This window comes from Podarcis pityusensis, assembly GCF_964106645.2.
Source record: "Podarcis pityusensis genome assembly, chromosome: 12".
NCBI lineage: Eukaryota > Metazoa > Chordata > Lepidosauria > Squamata > Lacertidae > Podarcis > Podarcis pityusensis.
This window is the reverse complement of record NC_138037.1, coordinates 19,160,918-19,169,762: the sequence shown is the minus strand read 5'-3', so window position 1 is coordinate 19,169,762 and position 8,845 is coordinate 19,160,918. Positions and strand designations below refer to the sequence as shown.

The 8,845-nt window shown below is 43.1% G+C and overlaps 1 protein-coding gene across 5 annotated transcripts in view; it reads left to right on the top strand.

Annotated features, from left to right (window-relative positions):
• The first annotated feature begins 3,194 nt into the window (after positions 1 to 3,194).
• Positions 3,195 to 8,845, top strand: part of CCDC7 (coiled-coil domain containing 7) — a 146,081-nt gene continuing 140,430 nt past the window's right edge. For all 5 annotated transcript variants that reach the window (XM_080973928.1, XM_080973927.1, XM_080973929.1 and 2 more), the window contains exons 1-2: positions 3,195 to 3,356; positions 8,116 to 8,177. The gene's annotated coding sequence lies outside the window, so the exon portion shown is untranslated. The remainder of the gene's footprint in view (positions 3,357 to 8,115; positions 8,178 to 8,845) is intronic.

The following is an 8,845-nucleotide window of genomic DNA, read 5'->3' as shown; positions in this document are numbered from 1 at the left end:
CCTAGGAGCCAACTCCTAGGGGCACACAAATGGTGTTAATGCACCACTCCTTGTGATTGATTATGCAGAACAATTCCTGCCCCCCCCATATTTTGTTCAAGTTGGCACCCCTGCAGGATAGCCGTGCCTCCACCTTCCCTGGGACTACTTAGGAATCTGTGTGCCCTACACAAAGGCAGAAGCTAGGAAATCCTTGTGCAGGGAGCTGGTTTTGACCAGCTTCTGAAGTTGCCCTGATAATATTTTGTACTGTACTGTTTGGGGAAGGGATGTGGCTTAGTAGTAGAGCATCTGCTTTGCATGGAGATCTTGGGTAGGACTGAGTTTCCTGTCTGAAACCCTAGCTAGACCAATGATCCTACTTCATGTAAGCAGCTTCTTATGTTCCTATTTTTGTGTTAATAATTTAAACTTTAAATTGCCCCGGGTGTCTTGACAGAAACATGGTATATATTGTTTAGAGTGGTTTTTTAAAAAAAAATGTAAATGTTTTATAAAGGTGTAAGTAAATAAATAAACAGTTGTTCCATACCACTGATAATTTTGGTTGTATCTTTTTCCAGCTCTACAAAATCATTTTTTGAGGTGTGATGAGCAGAAGTACACATCATTCCAAGTGCAATCAAGTTAGGATTTCATGCCCCCCCCCCACCTCGGTATGTTTCACTTTACACTTACACTAAACTGCTTTTGGCATTTTAATGTCTATTCACTCAGAACTATCATTTCAGAACTCATTGCAATTTCATGTTCTTTTCCTTATCTTTTGTTAGTGTATTTTTATATTGGCATTGTGCCCTTTCAGTTTCATGCCTATGAGTTACTCAAGGGTTTCTTCTCACTTCTGAGCTCCTATGGAGCATCTCTTACCTACATAGATAAATCCGTTGCTCCCCATTATTCAGTTCCTCATTCAAATAACTTATCAAAGTGTCCCCCATGCAATGCTTCAAATCTAGCTAACCCCAGAGGATCTATCACACACCCTGCCATTAAAGTTTTCACCCTTTGCCCTTAGTGCCTTTGATAGCTTCCTGATATGCACCAATTCCATATGTGAAGCTCTGCATTTTGTACCTTGAAATGCTACTCCAGTTGAAGGGAGCTGTGGCATTCTACCTCCAATGTGAGCACATCTCAATGTGAGCTGTGTCTGTGGTCAGCAGGGTTGCCACTGTTGTTTCCTGACAGAGATGCTGTTCTTTTAACAGCAACATAGTGGAAAATCTGAAGTGTGGGCGCTCTTGATGACATGGCTCTTTGAAACAATGCAAGAAAAATAAACTTTTGGCCAGTGCAGGGATTATATATTCAATACCTAGTCAGATTTTCCCTCACACACACGCTCTCCACTTAACATTCAACCTGATGAGAAGTTCTGGCTTGCTCACCATTTTGTGACCTTTCGACTGGACATTATAAAGAGATTTTTGTTTTTGTTTTTCATAATAGAAGTTAGGTTAACATGTTAGCTATGCATGTTACCTTTTCCTAGGCTTGGCTTATTTGACGGCTTTTGAGAACAAAATTATTTGGAACACAGAGAACTGGCAACTAGTGCCTCTAAATACATAATTATCTTTGCTGTGAAAGAAGCAGTAGCACTTTGACCCTGCTCCACTACATCAGTGGCCTTTAACAGCTGCATGAAATGGGGAATTCATCAGAGGATGTTCTTTCCATCATTGTATCTTTATGTACTTGTTGAACTCCAGCTGTTAAAGGCAGAGAACATTGTGTCAAGAAAAAAGATTGCAACCCAAGCAGTTGCCCAGAGACTGCACATGTATGTATTTGTAAAATGGTATCATTTTATGTTTCTAATATAAACACTAGGATACATGTTTGAAAGGTTTGGTTTTGGGTGGCAGCAGCTCCTAATATAGACCTATATTTTAAATAATTAGATAGGCACAATGTCGATAATTTTATTTGGTATGTATTTTATTTGGGTGATTCTACTGTGGTGCTGATTTTGTGCTGTTATTCAACACCATATAACCCATGGGATGGGCAAGCTAAAGCTGCAGTTTTAGGCTCATTTTGTTGAAAGCCTTCTTAAACTCAGCAATGATTAACTTCTGAATAAGACACAATCCAAACTGAAGGTAAATTGATGAGAACTTCCGGTTATTATTTGTGTGATCCTTGTCTCCCTTTCTTAGACTTGGGGGGGAAGGGAAGAAGTCAGACTTGAATAGTGGGTTTTATTTATTGCTAAGAATCTTTTAGAAGCCTTTTGAGAGCCTGTTGGGGCTATGAAGTGGGATACAAATATTCTAAATATGGTAAAGAAAAGATGTCTCACTGGCTGCAGTGGGAGATGGAGCAAATAGCAAACAGATAAACATTTCAGGCAGCCCTGCTGGTCCGTTGGGGGAGGGGGAATCATCCAAAGGTTTTATTGGGGCCAAATAGAAAGCTCCCAAAGAAATGAGCAAATGAGCAAGCCTTCCAGTTCAACAACATTCTTCATCAGGTTAGATGCTAAGCAAAGGGAGGAAAAATGTGCAGAGAAGAAAAAGGATGTTGCTGGGAGGTTGTATAGGAACATCCTTCTCTTCCACTCTTCACCACTCTTCGATGAAGAGTTGAACTCGGAAGCTTGCTAATTTCCTTGGCGACTATTTTTTAGTCAGTCTCCTAATGAACATGCTACTCCCCTACTGCGTTTTCTTTTGAATCTTGTGTCTGGGGAGGGTTGCTTAAGAGGAAGAGAACCGTCATCATCAGGGCCAGATTTAGGTTTGATGGTACAGTACTGAAGGTAATGGGGCCCTTTATATGTCCTTTGTCTACAACAAATTGCCTCTGTTTTTGTTTGTTGAATACAGCAATTTACACATAACAAAACACAACACAACACAAAACACTGTTGCTGTATGTAGGTTTTATTTTATTTGTTTTTTTAATCTTATATTTTGGAAATATACATCCAGTGTTTTTCCCTTTAATTTTTTTGGGGGGCCCCCAAGAGAGTGGGACTCATCATTAGCCGGTGTCTAGGGGGGTGTGTGACGGGCACGGCGGCGGGGCCGGGGGGGGGCGAGGCGAGCGAGCGAGAGAACCTCTCACAGCGCGCGCGCCACCAACCGCCCTGTCTCGCGCCCTCCTGAGGAGAACTCGCGGCCCGTTTGAAAAAGAAATGGCAGTTGACGCCGCCGGAGGGGAGGGGGGAGCTCGCGCGCGCGCGCCCCCTCCCTGCGACGGCGACGACTCATTCCTTGGAAGAGCAGCAGCAAGAAGCCAGGAACGTGGGCAGGAGGGAGGAAAAGAGCGGATGGGGGAGATGCCTGGGTAGCTGAACGTCTTTAGGAAACCAGTGATTGAGGACGGGCAGCTCGGCCTTCGCCTAGGTGGGTCTCTGAAAGGGAGGCGAAGAACAGTAACAGCCACAAGAGCTCGGTTTCCATATATTGGGGCGTCTCCAGAGAGCAGCTTTGCCTCACGCCTTTTTCTGGGGGTGGGAAGTGGGGCGTGACCCAAACAACAACAACCATCCACAGCTAGAGTCTCCCCCCTCCCCGGGAAGCTCCTTAAACAACAACAACAACAACAACAACAACAACAACAACAACAATTTTTATTTATACCCCGCCCTCCCCAGCCAAGACCGGGCTCAGGGCGGCTAACAACCAATAATAAAAACAAGTTGATTAAAATACAATTTAAAAGATTAAGATACAACATTAAAACATTAGGGTGCAATCTCTTATGGACAACCTTATTATCTCACATTAAGGGTATTGCACTTATATATCACCAAGAAGCTCAGGGTGGGATGCGAGTTCCCTGTTTTTCCTCGCCATCATCTCCTCACAGCAACCCTGTGAGGTAGGTTAGACGGAAGGAGGTTGTGCCTTTCTTTGCCCAACTTTTAGTGGACATCTGGACATCTGGTTCCAAGTTCCAGCATTTCCCTGCCTGCCAGCCAGTTAATTAATTAATGTAAGCTATTTGTATCCTCCTTTTCAATTTAAACTAAACTAAAAGCTGCTAATGATGTAGCAGTATATAGATGGATAGGTAAATTATTTTTAAAAATCATTGTCATTTGTGTTAGGGGAGCCTCTTTTAGTGATGTAAGGAGCCAAGGTAAGAACTCAGATCTAAGATTTATTTGTTTCTAGAAATCGGTGCGTAGTAAAAAAAACCCCACAGCTTTCATAGTATCAAAGTAATATAACATCAGTGGAAGTGAACTCAGACACAAATGAAACAATATACAACACAAACTGAATAACCTCGGTAGGGACATTCTACCCTTTAAACATGTTTTTCTACTTTTAAACAAATATCTAAATAATATATGAAAACGGAATCATTTTACACAAATATGAATAAAATTATGTAAAAGCTAAGGGTTGGGAATTCAACATGATATTATTATAATGGTTCAGTCAGTGTAAACATTTCTGCTTCCAGATGGAACAATCTTGTCCTATGTGCTGCTCTGGGGTCCCTCGGTTTTCTATTATTTATTATACCTTATATATCTCACCTTTTTCTGAATCTTCTTAAACAGTTTTTAACTGGGCTTTGAAAAAGGCCACTCTGTCTTTCAATTTCTGCAAATCTTTTAACATAACAAGGTACAGAAGGAACCTAGAATTTATATAGGACATTTTTATACAGTGGTGCTGTTTTATAAATTAATATGCTTACCCCATTCCAAAAGCTATTCAGCTAGGTCTTGGGACCTAGCAACACAGCAGAAGGTAGGATGGTGTAAGTCAGACCCGATTTTAAACATTTCTTTTCCCTTAGGTTCAGTCTGGCTCAGCTGGCAGTAGCCCCATTGCTGAACATAGTTTTGTTAACGGAGAAATCTGAGGGCTCCCTTGGACAAAAAAACAAAGACACCAGCCAGGAATACCAGAGCAAAACAGCAGCCAGTAGGCTTGGTCTTTATTGAAGTGTGTCGTGACAGGATTCCCACCTGCCACAAGGTGGAACAAGATAGAAGCCCCAAACAAAAGAGCCCCCAAACTTTTATTAGCTGCTAATCTCCATGTTACACCCCCCCAAACTACATCACTCGTACATCACAGTTACATCATGAAAGGGGAAGGCAGTAATCTGAGCATCCTGGACCCTGCCCCATGGTACACCTTGCCTTCCACCAAACACCCATCAAGTGTAACAAAAAAGATATTTACATTTCCCTGTTTCCCAGCCAAGTTAATCACACCCTTTTGTCTTTATCTGGGTTTGTTATTTCTGGAATGGCTACCTGTCTGGCACTCAGGTACCAGGATGCCAGGAATTATCACTCAGACAGAGGGGCTTCTGAGTAGCTGAGCTCACATGTCTATATGAATTTCTGAAGTTTTCTAGTGAGCCAGTACATAGATACATTTATCAGTGAATTGTTACATTTGGTATCGTGCAGCAAAGGTCCCTTGAATAGATAGGAAGAAACTGTCATGGGGTATTTTGTGGGGACAAATCACAAATGTCACTAAAGCGATTGTGCTGGTTTTGGTAGTGGGCTGCATGTGCATGATATCTGCTGGAGGGGCAACCCCCCCAACCTATACATAAATTCCTGCAACAGTTTGGAATAGAGATAAATTACCCTGGCTTAAGTTAGGCCAGTTTCCTGTAGTTTGGGATTGCTTTACAGAGCTAGGAAGAAGGTAGGGATGTGTGTATTTTCTTTAGTGGGTTGAAAATAAATGAGTGCATTCAGTAGAGAATGGTACAAGGAGAAAGGGCTAATAATACTTTTCTCCTGTGTTATTTTTGTATACGTTATACAGGGTGAGTCATTTAAAAGAGGCCCCGTGGAACATGTGTGCTCTGTATCCATGGGGCCGCTTTTAAAGGACTCACCCTGTATAATATTTTAGTCTAGGGTAGGGGTAGACAACCTAAGGCTCGTGGGCTGGATGCGGCCCAATTGCCTTCTCAATCCAGCCCGCAGACAGTCCAGGAATCAGCTTGTTTTTACATGAGTAGAATGTGTGCTTTTATTTAAAATGCATCTCTGGGTTATTTGTGGGGCATACAAATTCATTCATCCCCCCCCCCCCCAAATATAGTCCAGCCCACCACATGGTCTGAGGGACGGTGGAGCTCCCCATAGCTGAAAAAGGTTGCTGACCCTGGCCTAGGGGGCCAAATCATATCACTGGTCCTGTCACAAGCCCCTTCACTAATTAGAACCTTCCAGCCTGCTTAAATGACTTCATCATCTTGTCCTTTCTACATGTCACTAACCCTCAACTTGTTCACCAAACCCACATTCCTGACTGAGTTAGGTCAGGAGCACACCTTTCATTCTTCACTCTTATTACTTTGAGGCTGGGTGCATCCAGGAATGTTATATATCCAGGAATGTTATACTGCAGGAATGTTATACTGTCACTGGCAACAGGAACATTCCACTTTTGACACTGTTGTTCATCTCCCCCCCTGGGGGGGGGCAGGGAAGACAAGCAGCAACACCTCCCAGAGTGCCCCAGCTCTAACTGAGTTGTGGTGGTGGTGGAAGTGGAGGGGTGGGTGCAGTGGCATGGGAGGCAGGGAGTAGCGTATTCTCAGGTGGCAAAATGGTGTGGGCTGCCCTTGGTACTTAGTACCCTTAAGAAAATGGTGCTGTGTGCACTCCTGAAAGAACTCTCCCTACATGCAGAGATTGTGAACTACTGTCCAGTTGCTAGTGTTCCCTTTTTGGGAAAGATGCATAAGAGGGTGGTGGTTCAGCTGAAGGTGCTCTTTAGATCCATGTCAATCTTGGTTTAGGACTGGTTTTGGAACTGAATCAGCCTTGATCGCCCTGATGGATCACCTTTATCAGAAGATGGATGCAAAGTGTGACTCTGTTGCTTTAACTCAGCCTCTCATTGGCTTTTGAGGCCATCAGCCAACATAATTTGCTGGACCAGCTCTGTGGATTTGGAAGGCAGTGTTTTGCAGTGGTTCCACTCCTATCTGTGGAGCTGGTCTTGGAGGGTGGCATCAGGTGACTATACCCTGGCAATTGTGTTGTGGGGTGTGACAGGATGCAGGGGGTGGTCCCTGTCTGCTTGAAGGAGGCAGTGGTGAATCCACTCCTCAAGAAACCCTCCTTAGATTCAGAAAATCTAACTAATTACTGGCCCGTTGCTAATCTCCCCTTCTTGGGCAAGGTTCATGAGCATGGGTTGTGGACCAGATGCAGGCACTCAGTTGGGGTTTAGGTCCAGTTTGGGCACAGAAACTGCTTTGGTTGCCCTGTACGATAACCTCCGTTGGGAGAGGGATGGGAAATGTGTCCCTGTTAATTCTCCTCACCTCTGCGGCTTTCGATACCATTGACCATGGTATTCTTCTGGAGTGACTGTCCAAGTTAGGTGGATGGCACTGTTTTGCGGTGGTTCCAGTCCTACTTCGATGGACACTTCCTGAGGGTTATGGTTGGGGAGTGTTCTTCAGCCCTATGGAGCCTTCAATGTGGGGTTCCTCAGGGTTCAATTTTATCCCACATGCTGTTTAACATCTACATTAAATGGCTGAGTGAGGTTATCTGGGCAGGTGGGAGTATGTTGTCAGCAATATGCTGATGACACACAGCTCTGCTTCTCCTTTACATTTGCAGGTGTGGCAGTGGATGTTCTGGACCACTGTCTTGCCTTGGTAGTGGACTGGATGAGAGCCAACAAACTGAAGCTCAATCCAGATAAAACTGAGAGACTGTTAGGGGGCAGTTCCCTAGACTGGTTGAATGGGAGGTTGTCTGCTCTTATGCCCCCTCTGAAGCAGTGGGTACACAGCTTGAGGGTACTTAGATCTATGGAGGAAGGGTGATATACTAAATGAATGAATGAATGCAAAATAATAATAATATAATAATGTCCCACCATTCTTTGTTCTTTCAAACGAAGGAGCAACATATTACTTACCTGGGAAACCCAGCCAGATGAGTGGGGTATGTATGTATGTATAAATAAATAAATAAATAAATAAATAAGCAAGCAAGCAGGCAGGCTGAAAAATTGCTGCTTGCCATGCTACTTTAAATTGATTAACAGACAAATGCACAAACTTTCCTTCTCTAAAGTGCCCCCCATCACCCCATTTTCGATACCAGATTTTCTTCTTAAATTCTTTCTGCTTCTATTCCCTTATCAGTTTAGGAACATTAGATCACCTGAGAAGCCACTGAAACACTGAACAGAACTCTTCTGATGCAGGTACATTGAGTCAAACAGAATATCGGGGAACATACAAACATATATAATTTGAGCAGAAGGGTCACTGAACAGAATTTGAGCAGTAGCCTCCTTTTGTCCATTATGAAAAAAGATAACTAGGACAAGATTTACTCTTGTGCAGCCTTCACCTCCAGTTTGAACAGAATGGAAGAATCATATAGAGTTGGAGGTAACCTCAAGGGTCATCTAGTTCAATCCCTCCAATATAGGTATCAAAGTTATGTTATCTCCAAGCATTTTATGGCCTTTTAAACGTGTTTGTGGGAGAGGGGTTATTTGTTTGTTTTTTGTTTTTGTTTTATTATGTAGTTTGTGTTCTCATTTTGTATTTTTATGTTGTGAACTGCCCTATATAAAAATTTAATCAATCAATCAATCAATCAATCAATCAAATGACTGGGGCTCCTCTGCTGCCAGCAAGGTAGGGACCTAGCCTGAGAATTTTTCTAAGGCATTCCCTGGAGACAGACCTGCTGAGTTCTCTCCCTGGATACTAGAGTCTTCTGGGTAGTTGCTGTAGGGATAGGGGTCTCTGTTTCCCTTAGTCCCGGCTCTGGGAGGTTTGGACCATCAGCAGAGGATGAGTTATCTGGGTTTGGGTCAGGGGTTAGTATGACAGTTCCTTCAATTTAGTACCAGTTTAATAT